The 14,442-nt window shown below is 46.6% G+C and overlaps 1 pseudogene; it reads left to right on the top strand.

Annotated features, from left to right (window-relative positions):
- The first annotated feature begins 3,801 nt into the window (after positions 1-3,801).
- The window catches only part of LOC135515569 (nuclear pore complex protein Nup107-like), a 38,028-nt pseudogene continuing 27,387 nt past the window's right edge, over positions 3,802-14,442 (top strand).

The raw sequence follows: 14,442 nt of genomic DNA, 5'->3' as shown, positions 1-14,442 counted from the left end.
TGTCGAGGTCATAATTGAAAGGAAACCCCAAACCAGCAGACACGAGGCCCTCCATGGAATGAGTTGGACACCCTGCTGTAGTAGTACCTGGTTGTCGAGGTCATAATCGAAAGGAAACCCCAAACCAGCAGACGCGAGGCCCTCCATGGAATGAGTTGGACACCCTGCTGTAGTAGTACCTGGTTGTCGAGGTCATAATCGAAAGGAAACCCCAAACCAGCAGACACTAGGCCCTCCATGGAATGAGTTGGACACCCTGCTGTAGTGGTACCTGGTTGTCGAGGTCATAATCGAAAGGAAACCCCAAACCAGCAGACGCGAGGCCCTCCATGGAATGAGTTGGACACCCTGCTGTAGTAGTACTGCTTTCCTCTTTATCCCTCTGTAGCTTTGAGGTAGAGGAGGGTGAGATAGTCAGATACACAGACATACATGAATAGAACCAAGACGCGAAGGAAAGTTTCAGAAATGTTCCTGCTCTGTAATGTAAATCTCGCAGTAAGCAGTTGAAAGACAGCACAGTTAGGCAGCAGCACCAGTCACACTATGGTACCATACTGCAGGAAGTCAGATGTCTTGTTGAATACAAGATCACAGCAGAGCTCACCTGACTAGGGTTCATATAGAAGTCATCTATCACACCATTGGCAGATATTCTGTTTCATGTACCTCTCTTGCCTACTTTCTCTTTCTCTGTCTCTCCCTCACTATCTCACCCATTCTCTTTCTCTCACTGTCTCTCCCTCACTCTCTCACCCATTCTCTTTCTCTCACTGTCTCTCCCTCACTCTCTCACCCATTCTCTCTCTCACTGTCTCTCCCTCACTCACACATTCTCTCTCTCACCGTCTCTCCCTCACTCTCTCACCCATTCTCTTTCTCTCGTGCTCTCTATCTATCACAATCTCTCTCTCCCTCACTCACTTTCTCTCTCTTTCTCTCTCTCCCTCTCTCCATATCTCTCTCTGTCAGGGAAAAAGTCATTATCAGACAGTGGCTAGGAGTGAGCTGCTCAAGCCGAACAGTTAGACTCCATACAATTCACATATCCTACATCTCTTTGTGTATAGAATCACAGAGCACATGATCATTGAAAATATGTTGCTGATAATTAATTCAATTTCTTCTTTAATCCCGTGGATGACATGTTGGGATTTGAGGATCTGAGGCCTCTAGTCCTGTCATCGCATGACTTCCTATAGGGCTGCTATTCAGCGGGATGGGTCTTTAGGATGTCTGGAGACTGGGGGACATGTCTAGTGTAACTCTATCTCTAGTGTACATACAATAAGACAGTAGCAAATGAACTCATCAGCTGCTCTGGGCATCTGCTGCAGAATCTACAGCTAAGCTTAGTGTAACTGATATGCCTGTCAGGGATAGGTGGAAGCAGCTGTCAGGGGTCAGAGAAAATGGAGTCATTCAGGCCAATGATTGGACTCCTTGAGGGTGGGAATAAAGTAAGTCGGGCCAAGGAAGCAAACTATAAGTTAAAATGATGAGGAACGTGGCTGGCCTGAAGTGACTTGCCCAGAGTGAGTTCACCCATGGAGGTTCATAGCAGAGACTGTAACATACAATGAGCAAATAGCAGTCTGGTCCCTTAGGAGAGGGAGTGGGTCTTTATCAGACAAACACACACACACATACATATATATACACACACACACACACACTGCTCAAAAAATAAAGGGAACACTTAAAAACAACACAATGTAACTCCAAGTCAATCACACTTCTGTGAAATCAAACTGTCCACTTAGGAAGCAACACTGATTCACAATAAATTTCACACGCTGTTGTGCAAATGGAATAGACAACAGGTGGAAATTATAGGCAATTAGCAAGACACCCCAATAAAGGAGTGGTTCTGCAGGTGGTGACCACAGACCACTTCTCAGTTCCTATGCTTTCCTGCATTGATGTTTTGGTCATTTTTGAATGCTGGCGGTGCTTTTCACTCTAGTAGTAGCATGAGACGGAGTCTACAAACCCACAAGTGGCTCAGGTAGTGCAGCTCATCCAGGATGGCACATCAATGCGAGCCAGGCAAGAAGGTTTGCTGTGTCTGTCAGCGTAGTGTCCAGAGCATGGAGGCGCTACCAGGAGACAGGCCAGCACATCAGGAGACGGGAGGAGGCCGAGGAGGGCAACAACCCAGCAGCAGGACCGCTACCTCCGCCTTTGTGCAAGGAGGAGCACTGCCAGAGCCCTGCAAAATGACCTCCAGCAGGCCACATATGTGCATGTGTCTGCTCAAACGGTCAGAAACAGACTCCATGAGGGTGGCATGAGGGCCCGACGTCCACAGGTGGAGGTTGTGCTTACAGCCCAACACCGTGCAGGATGTTCGGCATTTGCCAGAGAACACCAGGATTGGCAAAATCGCCACTGGAGACGCCGTGGAGAACGTTCTGCTGCCTGCAACATCCTCCAGCATGACCGGTTTGGCGGCGGGTCAGTCATGGTGTGGGGTGGCATTTCCAGACCTCCATGGGTTGATACATTTGATTTTTTTGATAATGTTTGCGTGATTTTGTTGTCAGCATATTCAACTATGTAAAGAAAAAAATAAATAAATAATAATATTTCATTCATTCAGATCTAGGATGTGTTATTTTAGTGTTCCCTTTATTTTTTTGAGCAGTGTATATAGCCTTTATTTATCTAGACAAGTCAGTTAAGAACAAATTCTTTTTACAATAACGGCCTACATAAACACTCACAATGTGTTATCGGGATACATATTCTCCCTTGAGTCCGTTCCCAGACACATACCTTTTAAATAAACCGTTTTTAAAACTGTCCATCCATTGTTCCTCAACAGTTATTGAACTACTTCTATACTGTGAGTATTGTCCTTTCTGTGCTGGAAACGCCATGGGTGTGTATGAAAATGGCACCCTATTCCTTATATAGTGCACTACTTTTGACCAGCTTCCATAGGTCTCTGGTTAAAAGTAGTTCACTATATAGGGAATACTTAAATGTAATGTAAATGTAAATAGGGTGCCATTTGGGACTCATTCTATGGACTTCTCCAGCGTCTCGCAGGGTGTGACCACTCAGCCTGTCTGACGTTTGTCTCAGAAACACACAGCATCCTTGGAAAAAGCCTGAATCACATAAACAACACAACACACAACGGTGCTATTCTGGGTCTCCAGGAAGTTCTGTGGACAGATACACTTCCTGTTCTTCAACATGCAGGAAAATAACATGGACTTTGATGAAACATTGATATGGCCTTGCACTCTCTGTCTGAAAGGGACTGCTGATGACCACATGGGAGAAAGAAAATGAAAATATATATACTTTTGTTTTAAGACAAATTTGTGCAAAGTGCAACATTCAGACACATAGCCATATGTTATTGTTTAACTTCACGTGCTACAAGTTCATGTTTAATACATTGCCATGATATCAAGAAAGAATGCCTTGGTAAATGAGATTATTTAAAGAAGTGTAGGCTGAGAGAATAACCACTTCATGAGTAAAAAGAAAAGAAAGAATACGGACATTTAACTGTTGCTGCCCGAGGGTGGCGCTGTAGGAATGGTCCGTTATTGAGCGCAACATGACTACTCTTTACAGCCTGTGGAATAGATGACGCTCAGCAGTCATAGAGAATAATAGAGGCCTGTAAAATGGTCCAAATACCAGTTATAGCATGTGTAGCTCCATTGAAGGGCTTCAGCACCATTGTAATGTAGTTAACTGGGTGAGACGTCCAACGTTATTATCTGATCCCTCCGGATGACTCTGTTGGAGTCATGTCCCAATCGGGTCATCAGGAGGCATCAGACAATAGAGAATAAGAAAATGGACTACTTCATATAGAAATTGCCTCAATGGCGCTGCCCCGTGTGCTCACAGATGATATAATGGCACAGATATAAAAACATGAATTATCTATCTATCTCTATGGCATTAGCTGTTTACGGTCATCAGTCCAAAGTAATCGATTATAATCTCAAATATAATTTAATAACTAGTAAACACTGATTTGCCCAATTTAAAATGACTTTATTTAGATTTTAAGAATAATTTTGAGTCGCAAAAGAATGGGATATTGGCTCTATTTAATGGGCGGGGTGTGTATTAATGAACAGTATTGGAGTTCGATTGTAATTCCTTGTCGAGCGGGAACCAGAAGTAGAAACAACCAGACTGGATTAGTTTACTGTGGAGTTAATATCCTGCTGTCATGAACTGGTAAAACTCTTCTTATGCTGATATAAAAATATGAATTACAGGGATATATGTGACATTGTTACAGTATTTAGTGAGTGTACTACATATAAGTACGCTGTCTGTAGATTTGTAATGGCAGGTATGGGACATGTGTTAGCAATATTAGCTAGTTAAGCTAGTCGTTTGAACGTGTCTTGCAGCTGTCTAAGCAAGTGGTTTGTTTGTACCACCAGCTAGTTAACTAGTGGGTCTTTATAGTAAATCACGTTTGCTGGCGTTTTATTTTCATTTGAAGTGTTCAGTAACTTGTGACTTGTTTAACGGGATATATTGTTTCTGGATTACAGGTAGCTAGCGTAATTTTAGCATCTGGTCCTGTGCGGCTTCAACGCCATGTATCTTCATTCAGTTCCCCCATAGAGGATCCCCCCCCCCCCACAAAAATGAAATTTGCAGGAAAACGTTGTTCAGAGTCTTCATGGACAGATATGGAAATATCCAATAGAAATGTAGAAAGAAGATCTAAAAATGAAACCACTATCATGAGTTGCTAACATGACTTGGATAAAGTCGTTGGTTGCTTGACAACGAAATTAAAATAATTGCCTCTACGTTTCTATTGTATGATTTTTGGCTATAGGCTACTTTTGAAGCAAGGTAAGACATTTTAAGGAACAGGGGAAAATATAGCAATGTTATTGACAGGCCTAACCGTTTTCTGGTAGATGGAAAGGCTTTCCTAAAAAAGCTTTCTCAGTTAAATTATAACTAGCTACACAGTATCTGATGTCCACCTGGCAGAATGATATCTGGATTATTTGCGAGTAATGAATTTGAGAGTGCAGAAAGCAATTAAAACCTGTGATTTTTCTTACTCAGCTGACAGCCTAATTTATTCAAATAAATTTATTTTAGATAATTCAGAGTATGTCATTTTTTTTCTCATAGAATTTTTCACACAGGGCATCTTTCCTTTTGTGGGGGAAGGCAGTTTGGGGGAATGATTTGCAACATTTCTCCAGGAACCACTACTGCCAGGGTTCAATATCCTGTCGTTACGTACCTAAGTAAAGTTATTACTAGAACGCTGGCCAACTTGTCTATGTATGCGCAAGCTGTTTCACCAAAATACAAAATAAATGACTTCTGCGCACTTTGTTTACCGTCAAACTATCTCTGGTCAATGAGCATTGGGCCACGTGGCTCTTGTGTAGGGGATGACGCAAAGCCCTGCTTTACAGTAGCTGAACTGACATGGTTCCTCTGTGTAGGGACCAGAATGAGTTGCTATCGCCTGTTGTACGGGATGCTGAAGTGACCAGAGCAGCACGACGAAAGAGTTCAGTTCAGAAGAAGGCTCAATTCAACTGTATCCTTATTGGGCCGTTGCCGTGGTAAACCCACCTACCTGTTGTCTTTGTGGATTGTGCTATGTCTATGTTACACCATTTAAGACCAGCATTACTGATTCAACTGTATCCTTATTGGGCCGTTGACGTGGTAAACACACCTACCTGTTGTCTTTGTGCTATGTCTATGTTACACCATTTAAGACCATTTTACCTTTATTTAACTAGGTCAAGTTAGTTAAGAACAAATTCTTATTTTCAATGAACAGTGGGTTAACTGCCTGTTCAGGGCAGCAGAACGACAGATTTATACCTTGTCAGCTCGGGGATTTGAACTTGCAACCTTCCGGTTACTAGTCCAACGCTCTAACCACTAGGCTACCCTGCCGCCACCCACTGATGCTCATTGGTCACACACACCGTTGCTCAGACTAATAGTTAGCTAACAGAAGTCTCATGGGGCTGTTATATGACTGCATAAGGTGTGTCTTTTAGATAACAGTAACTAGCCAGTTATATTCCCTGACCGTTGTTGTCCAGTCCTTTCTCCTCGTGATGACAACCAAGGTAGTACCACCACACCTGCCCGTTCCCTGCCCTGCCACACACCTGGATCCCTCTTCAAACAGTCCTGTAAGTGTGTCCTCTTCAAACAGTCCTGTAAGTCTGTCTGTCCTCTTCAAACAGTCCTGTAAGTCTGTCCTCCTCAAACAGTCCTGTGAGTCTGTCCTCTTCAATACCAACACAGCCCGCTGGCTCTGCTATGAGAGCATTGTTTGGTTAAAGGTAAAACCGGTGTCCACCACGATAAAGACATCTAGATAAAATAAGACATATGTCCAGTTTGTTAACCCAGACTCTCACCATCCACTAGTTGGTGTCTCCCAGAATGACCGGAGACGAGGCTATACTGTTGTAACAGATTGTTCTATATTGTAATTGCTGTAGTGGTGATTCCTCCTCCCTCTCCCTACAGTCACGCCGAAGAGTGCTGCTAGGAACCCAGATGTGTCGGCCATCTTGGCGACAGGGCGCAGGACTCCTCGTTTCATCCATACACCACGACCTCCCCTGGGCAGTATGAGCATGGTGAGGAGATGGATACCAGTCTTGACTGGGTGTTTTTGTCTGCTGACAGACACTGTGGTTGTGTGTCTCTCTCCAAAGAGGGGATCCGGAGACAGAAGAACCTAGCCAATAGAATAGCCAATTAAACCACACTGCATCACCATTCATCAGTTGTTGACACTTATTAAAGGTAGAATCAGTGATATGACGTAGATGCACAAAGTAAACAGTATAGTGAGTCAATTTTCTGCAACAACTAAAGAGAGTTGGAGCGTGAGGCTAAACTTCTTCACTGTTTTGGTCATGTAGCTACCATGTTGTAAGAGTGTGAAGCGAACCCCGTGCAGATACTGTGTGAGAGGAAGTGTTGCATCTTGCTCGTCGCAATATCTGCGGTGCTGCTCGTGCAAAACGTCATTTCGCTGACTCTACCTTTTAATCAAGTATCGTTGATGCCGATCCACACGCTGAATGTTTCTGTGTTTTTGACTGCGTCTCTGTCTCCCTCTGGGCTCCAGAACCTGGATCCACACGCTGAATGTTTCTGTGTTTTTGACCGCGTCTCTGTCTCCCTCTGGGCTCCAGAACCTGGATCCACACGCTGAATGTTTCTGTGTTTTTGACTGTGTCTCTGTCTCCCTCTGGGCTCCAGAACCTGGATCCACACGCTGAATGTTTCTGTGTTTTTGACTGCGTCTCTTGTCTCCCTCTGGGCTCCAGAACCTGGATCCCACACGCTGAATGTTTCTGTGTTTTTGACCGTGTCTCTGTCTCCCTCTGGGCTCCAGAACCTGGATGACAGTGACTGGACCAACAGCCTGTACCCGTCTCCTCTGTCCGGGCTGGGACTGGGGGACACCAGCTTCACTGACGACATCAACATGTCCTCTGTAATGCTGAAGGAGGAGGATCCTGGAGAGGCTGGTCAGATTCAGTTATTTTCTCCCTGGTTGTTGATTGATTTTTAATATCACTGACGAGCCAGTGGTTCCGTTTCCCAGGTTTCCCAGCCAGGTCTGAAAATCAGTACGTATAACTGACTACAAGGCCCAGATTTGGGGAAAGGGGTTACAGAGGGTAGTGGCTAGGTGTCGTTCTGTAAATGTATAGAATTTATTTTTTAACCTTTTTATTTTAACTAGGCAAGTCAGTTAAAGAACAAATCCCCCCCCCCCAGTCAGTCTGTTCCCAGAGTTCCTCCAGTCCTATCTCAGACACTCCTCCACTGCTGACCTCTGACCCTCCCCTCTGTGTCCTGCAGCGTCAGTCAGTCTGTTCCCAGAGTTCCTCCAGTCCAATCTCAGACACTCCTCCACTGCTGACCTCTGACCCCCCCCCCTCTGTGTCCTGCAGCGTCAGTCAGTCTGTTCCCAGAGTTCCTCCAGTCCTATCTCAGACACTCCTCCACTGCTGACCTCTGACCCCCCCCTCTGTGTCCTGCAGCGTCAGTCAGTCTGTTCCCAGAGTTCCTCCAGTCCTATCTCAGACACTCCTCCACTGCTGACCTCTGACCCCCCTGTGTCCTGCAGCGTCAGTCAGTCTGTTCCCAGAGTTCCTCCAGTCCTATCTCAGACACTCCTCCACTGCTGACCTCTGACCCCCCTCTGTGTCCTGCAGCGTCAGTCAGTCTGTTCCCAGAGTTCCTCCAGTCCTATCTCAGACACTCCTCCACTGCTGACCTCTGACCCCCCCCTCTGTGTCCTGCAGCGTCAGTCAGTCTGTTCCCAGAGTTCCTCCAGTCCTATCTCAGACACTCCTCCACTGCTGACCTCTGACCCCCTCCCCTCTGTGTCCTGCAGCGTCAGTCAGTCTGTTCCCAGAGTTCCTCCAGTCCTATCTCAGACACTCCTCCACTGCTGACCTCTGACCCCCCTCTGTGTCCTGCAGCGTCAGTCAGTCTGTTCCCAGAGTTCCTCCAGTCCTATCTCAGACACTCCTCCACTGCTGACCTCTGACCCCCCCCTCTGTGTCCTGCAGCGTCAGTCAGTCTGTTCCCAGAGTTCCTCAGTCCTATCTCAGACACTCCTCCACTGCTGACCTCTGACCCCCCCCTCTGTGTCCTGCAGCGTCAGTCAGTCTGTTCCCAGAGTTCCTCCAGTCCTATCTCAGACACTCCTCCACTGCTGACCTCTGACCCCTCCCCCTCTGTGTCCTGCAGCGTCAGTCAGTCTGTTCCCAGAGTTCCTCCAGTCCTATCTCAGACACTCCTCCACTGCTGACCTCTGACCCCCCTCCCCCTCTGTGTCCTGCAGCGTCAGTCAGTCTGTTCCCAGAGTTCCTCCAGTCCTATCTCAGACACTCCTCCACTGCTGACCTCTGACCCCCCTCCCCTCTGTGTCCTGCAGCGTCAGTCAGTCTGTTCCCAGAGTTCCTCCAGTCCTATCTCAGACACTCCTCCACTGCTGACCTCTGACCCTCCCCTCTGTGTCCTGCAGCGTCAGTCAGTCTGTTCCCAGAGTTCCTCCAGTCCTATCTCAGACACTCCTCCACTGCTGACCTCTGACCCCCCCTCTCTGTGTCCTGCAGCGTCAGTCAGTCTGTTCCCAGAGTTCCTCCAGTCCTATCTCAGACACTCCTCCACTGCTGACCTCTGACCCCCCCTCTGTGTCCTGCAGCGTCAGTCAGTCTGTTCCCAGAGTTCCTCCAGTCCTATCTCAGACACTCCTCCACTGCTGACCTCTGACCCCCTCCCCTCTGTGTCCTGCAGCGTCAGTCAGTCTGTTCCCAGAGTTCCTCCAGTCCTATCTCAGACACTCCTCCACTGCTGACCTCTGACCCCTCCCCCTCTGTGTCCTGCAGCGTCAGTCAGTCTGTTCCCAGAGTTCCTCCAGTCCTATCTCAGACACTCCTCCACTGCTGACCTCTGACCCTCCCCCTCTGTGTCCTGCAGCGTCAGTCAGTCTGTTCCCAGAGTTCCTCCAGTCCTATCTCAGACACTCCTCCACTGCTGACCTCTGACCCCTCCCCTCTGTGTCCTGCAGCGTCAGTCAGTCTGTTCCCAGAGTTCCTCCAGTCCTATCTCAGACACTCCTCCACTGCTGACCTCTGACCCCTCCCCTCTGTGTCCTGCAGCGTCAGTCAGTCTGTTCCCAGAGTTCCTCCAGTCCTATCTCAGACACTCCTCCACTGCTGACCTCTGACCCCTCCCCTCTGTGTCCTGCAGCGTCAGTCAGTCTGTTCCCAGAGTTCCTCCAGTCCTATCTCAGACACTCCTCCACTGCTGACCTCTGACCCCTCCCCTCTGTGTCCTGCAGCGTCAGTCAGTCTGTTCCCAGAGTTCCTCCAGTCCTATCTCAGACACTCCTCCACTGCTGACCTCTGGCCCCTCCCCCTCTGTGTCCTGCAGCGTCAGTCAGTCTGTTCCCAGAGTTCCTCCAGTCCTATCTCAGACACTCCTCCACTGCTGTCTTTGACCTGCTGGGGGAGTATGAAGCCATCTGTCAAGACAAGGTACCGTTTTCTCACGTACCTCAACCAACTTCCCTCTAATGTGTGTGTTTTAGAACCTGTGTGTGTGTGTTTTAGAACACGTGTGTGTGTGTGTGTGTTTCAGAATCCGTGTGTGTGTTTTAGAACCTGTGTGTGTGTGTTTTAGAACACGTGTGTGTGTGTGTGTGTGTGTTTTGGAACACGTGTGTGTGTGTGTGTGTTTTAGAACCCGTGTGGGTTTTTAGAACACGTGTGTGTGTGTGTGTGTGTGTGTGTGTGTGTGTGTGTGCAAAAGTTTGTAGAGCAGGTGGTTTGCTCCCCAAGCGTGGGTATGTGCGAGGGTATGTGTGTGTGTGAGTCATTGTGTGTTTTATATGCAGAGCTGTGTGCAGCCTTATGAACACAGTGATAATGGTGTATTGTATAGCTATGCTGCCCTTACGAACAGTGATAATGGTGTATTGTATTGCTATGCTGCCCTTATGAACACAGTGATAATGGTGTATTGTATAGCTATGCTGCCCTTACGAACAGTGATAATGGTGTATTGTGTACCAGGTGGGCCTTATGAAAACAGTGATAATGTTGTATGTATGGCTATGCTGCCCTTACGAACAGTGATAATTGTGTACCAGGTGGGCCTTATGAACACAGTGATAATGGTGTATTGAATGGCTATGCTGCCCTTACGAACAGTGATAATGGTGTACCAGGTGGGCCTTACGAACAGTGATAATGGTGTATTGTGTACCAGGTGGGCCTTACGAACAGTGATAATGGTGTATTGTGTACCAGGTGGGCCTTACGAACACAGTGATAATGGTGTATTGTGTACCAGGTGGGCCTTACGAACAGTGATAATGGTGTATTGTGTACCAGGTGGGCCTTGTGAACACAGTGATAATGGTGTATTGTGTACCAGGTGGGCCTTATGAACACAGTGATAATGGTGTATTGTGTACCAGGTGGGCCTGCTCCAGAGGCTGGTATCGAGGGCAGCTCCAGGGCAACAGAAGTCCTCTAAGACTGCTGGTATGAGATGGCTTTTACAGCAGGAGATGGTCACCTGGCGCCTCATCACTTCTCTATACAGGTTAGTGGCTGGCTGGCTGACTGGCTGGCTGACTGGCTGGCTGACTGGCTGGCTGACTGGCTGGCTGGCTGGCTGGCTGGCTGGCGGTCTCACGGTCCGTCTGTCTCTATTTTGACCTCTTCTCTATACAGGTTAGTGTCTGTCTGTCTGTTCCTTCCATTCTCTATCGCTCTCTATCTCTCTCTCTATATATATATTTGTTCTGTGAATTACCAGGGAACTCACAAAACAATATCATCACAATACTTACATGCCGATACCAAATGTATAGTGATTTTATTGAGATTCGATGTTCCAAACATATGCTCACCATATGTCTGCTGCAGAGGGACAAGAGAGAGAGCCATGTTTTAATGCTGAACCAATTGGCTCCCTATTTAAAAAGATAGAGAACAAGCTGTGAAGGAAAAGTTTAGGTACAGCCAACTAGCGCAAAAACAAATGTATAACTAAATGTCGATACGCTATGTCATCCAAAACAATATCCCTATCTACATGTACCTATTTATTTTTGCATTCATTTTCCTCATCACTACATAGAGGAATGGTGTTGCTATGGAGACGTGTGGTTTGACTTTGTTACATCACTGTGTCCCTCCCCCTCAGAGACAGGATCCAGTCAGAGCTGGAGGATGACATCATGATGGATGTGGCTGTGAGTACTCCTCTACAACTATGATGTTGTTAGGGAACTACAGGTGTTTCTTGGAGAGAGAGGGAGAGAGAGAGAGGTGGAGTGACTGTCCTCTCTCCTGTGTGATGGAGAGAGAGAGAAGGAAATGGAGTGACTGTCCTCTCTCCTGTGTGTGTGACCATCTCTCCTCAGGCTCCCGGTGTTAGTGAGAAGGTGGTGATGGAACAACTTTTCCAGAGAGATGCTGTAGTACGCCAGAGCCAGGTTAGACTCTCACACACATACACACATACAGTACCAGTCGACATGTTCTACATTGTAGAATAATAGTGAAGACATCAAAACTATGAAATAACACATATGGAATCAGGTCGTAACCAAAAAAGTGTTAAACAAATCAATGTATTTTAGATTCTTCAAAGTTGCCACCCTTTCCCTTGATGACAGCTTTGCACAATTTTGGCATTCTCTCAACCAGCATCACCTGGAATGCTTTTTCCAACAGTCTTGAAGGAGTTCCCACACATGCTGAGCACTTGTTCGGTTGCGTTTGGGTGATTGTGGAGGCAAGGTCATCTGATGCAGCATTCCATCACTTTCCATCTTGGTCAAATAGCCCTTACACAGCCTGGAGGTGTGTTGGGTCATTGTCCTGATGAAAAACAAATGATAGTCCCACTAAGTGCGAACCAGATGGGATGGAGTATCTCTGCAGCATGCTGGGCTAGCCTTGCTGGTTAGGTATGCCTTGAATTCTAAATAAATCACAGACAGTGTCACCAGCAAAGCACCATCACACCTCCTCCTCCTCCATGCTTCACGGTGGGAACCACACATGCGGAGATCATCTGTTCACCTACTCTGAATCTCATAAAGACACGGCGGTTGGAATCAAAAATCTCAAATTTGGACTCATCAGACCGAAGGACAGATTTCTACCAGTCTAATGTCCATTACTCATGGTTCTTGGCTCAAGCAAGTCTGTTCTTCTTATTGGTGTCCTTTAGTAGTGGTTTCTCTGCAGCAATTCGACCATGAAGGCGTGATTCACACAGTCTCCTCTGAACAGTTGATGTTGAGATGTGTCTGTTACTTGAACTCTGTGAAGCATTTATTTTGGCTGCAATTTTGAGGCTGGTAACTCTAATGAACTTATCCTCTGCAGCAGAGGTAACGTTCCAAGTTCTTGAAATTTTCCGCATTGACTGACCTTCATGTGTTAAAAGTAACGGACTGTTGTTTTTCTTTGCTTATTTAAGCTGTTTTTGCAATAATATGAATTTGGTTTTTTACCAAATAGGGTTATCTTCTGTATATCACCCCTACCCTGTCACAACACAACTGAGTGGCTCAAACGCGTTAAGAAGGAAAGAAATTCCACAAATCAACTTTTAAGAAGGCACACCTGTTAATTGAAATGCATTCCAGGTGACTACCTCGTGAAGCTGGTTGAGAGAATGCCAAGAGTGTGCAAAGCAGTCATCAAGGCAAAGGGTGGCTACTTTGAAGAATCTGAATTTGTTTAAAATGCTTTTTTGGTTACTACATGATTCCATATATGTTATTTCATAGTTTTGATGTCTTCACTATTATTCTACAATGTAGAAAATAGTAAAAATAAAAGGCCTGGAATGAGTAGGTGTTCTAAAACCTTTGACTGGTAGTGTATATACACACACACACACACCACCTCCCCTATTATCTGTCCAAAGTGGTACAGTCCTGTTTGGTCTGATGGATGGTTGTAATAGAGACATTGTAAAGTGTTTAAATAATCGTTTCGCCTCCTCTCTCTTAGTTGGTTGTGGATTGGTTAGAGAGTATCGCCAAAGATGAAATCGGAGACTTCTCCGACAACATTGAATACTACGCCAAGTCTGTCTACTGGTGAGTAGCTGGAGTCATTGGAGAGAGACGAGCACTTTTATGTCGTTAGGAAGACCATGTGCCTCGGCTAATATTCTGTTTAACTTTCAGGGAGAATACCCTTCATGCTCTGAAACTGAGAAGAAACACCTCCAGCACAGGCTTCACTGTTCCCCTGGTTACCGAGCTGGTAAGAGGCTTTTAGTCCTGCTCATCACAGGCTTCACTGTTCCCCTGGTTACCGAGCTGGTAAGAGGGGCTTTTAGGCCTAATCATCACAGGCTTCACTGTTCCCCTGGTTACCGAGCTGGTAAGAGGGACTTTTAGTCCTGCTCTTCACAGGCTTCACTGTTCCCCTGGTTACCGAGCTGGTAAGAGGGACTTTTAGGCCTACTCATCACAGGCTTCACTGTTCCCCTGGTTACCGAGCTGGTAAGAGGGGCTTTTAGTCCTGCTCGTCACAGGCTTCACTGTTCCCCTGGTTACCGAGCTGGTAAGAGGGGCACAGGCCTGCTCTTCACAGGCTTCACTGTTCCCCTGGTTACCGAGCTGGTAAGAGGGGCTTTTAGGCCTGCTCTTCACAGGCTTCACTGTTCCCCTGGTTACCAAGCTGGTAAGAGGGACTTTTAGGCCTGTTCTTCACAGGCTTCACTGTTCCCCTGGTTACCGAGCTGGTAAGAGGGGCTTTTAGGCCTGCTCGTCACCGAAGGCTTCACTGTTCCCCTGGTTACCGAGCTGGTAAGAGGGGCTTTTAGGCCTGCTCTTCACAGGCTTCACTGTTCCCCTGGTTACCGAGCTGGTAAGAGGGG

Source organism: Oncorhynchus masou, chromosome 27 (genome assembly GCF_036934945.1).
Source record: "Oncorhynchus masou masou isolate Uvic2021 chromosome 27, UVic_Omas_1.1, whole genome shotgun sequence".
NCBI lineage: Eukaryota > Metazoa > Chordata > Actinopteri > Salmoniformes > Salmonidae > Oncorhynchus > Oncorhynchus masou.
Note: the sequence above shows the minus strand (reverse complement) of the source record. Positions and strands in the feature narration are given on the sequence as shown.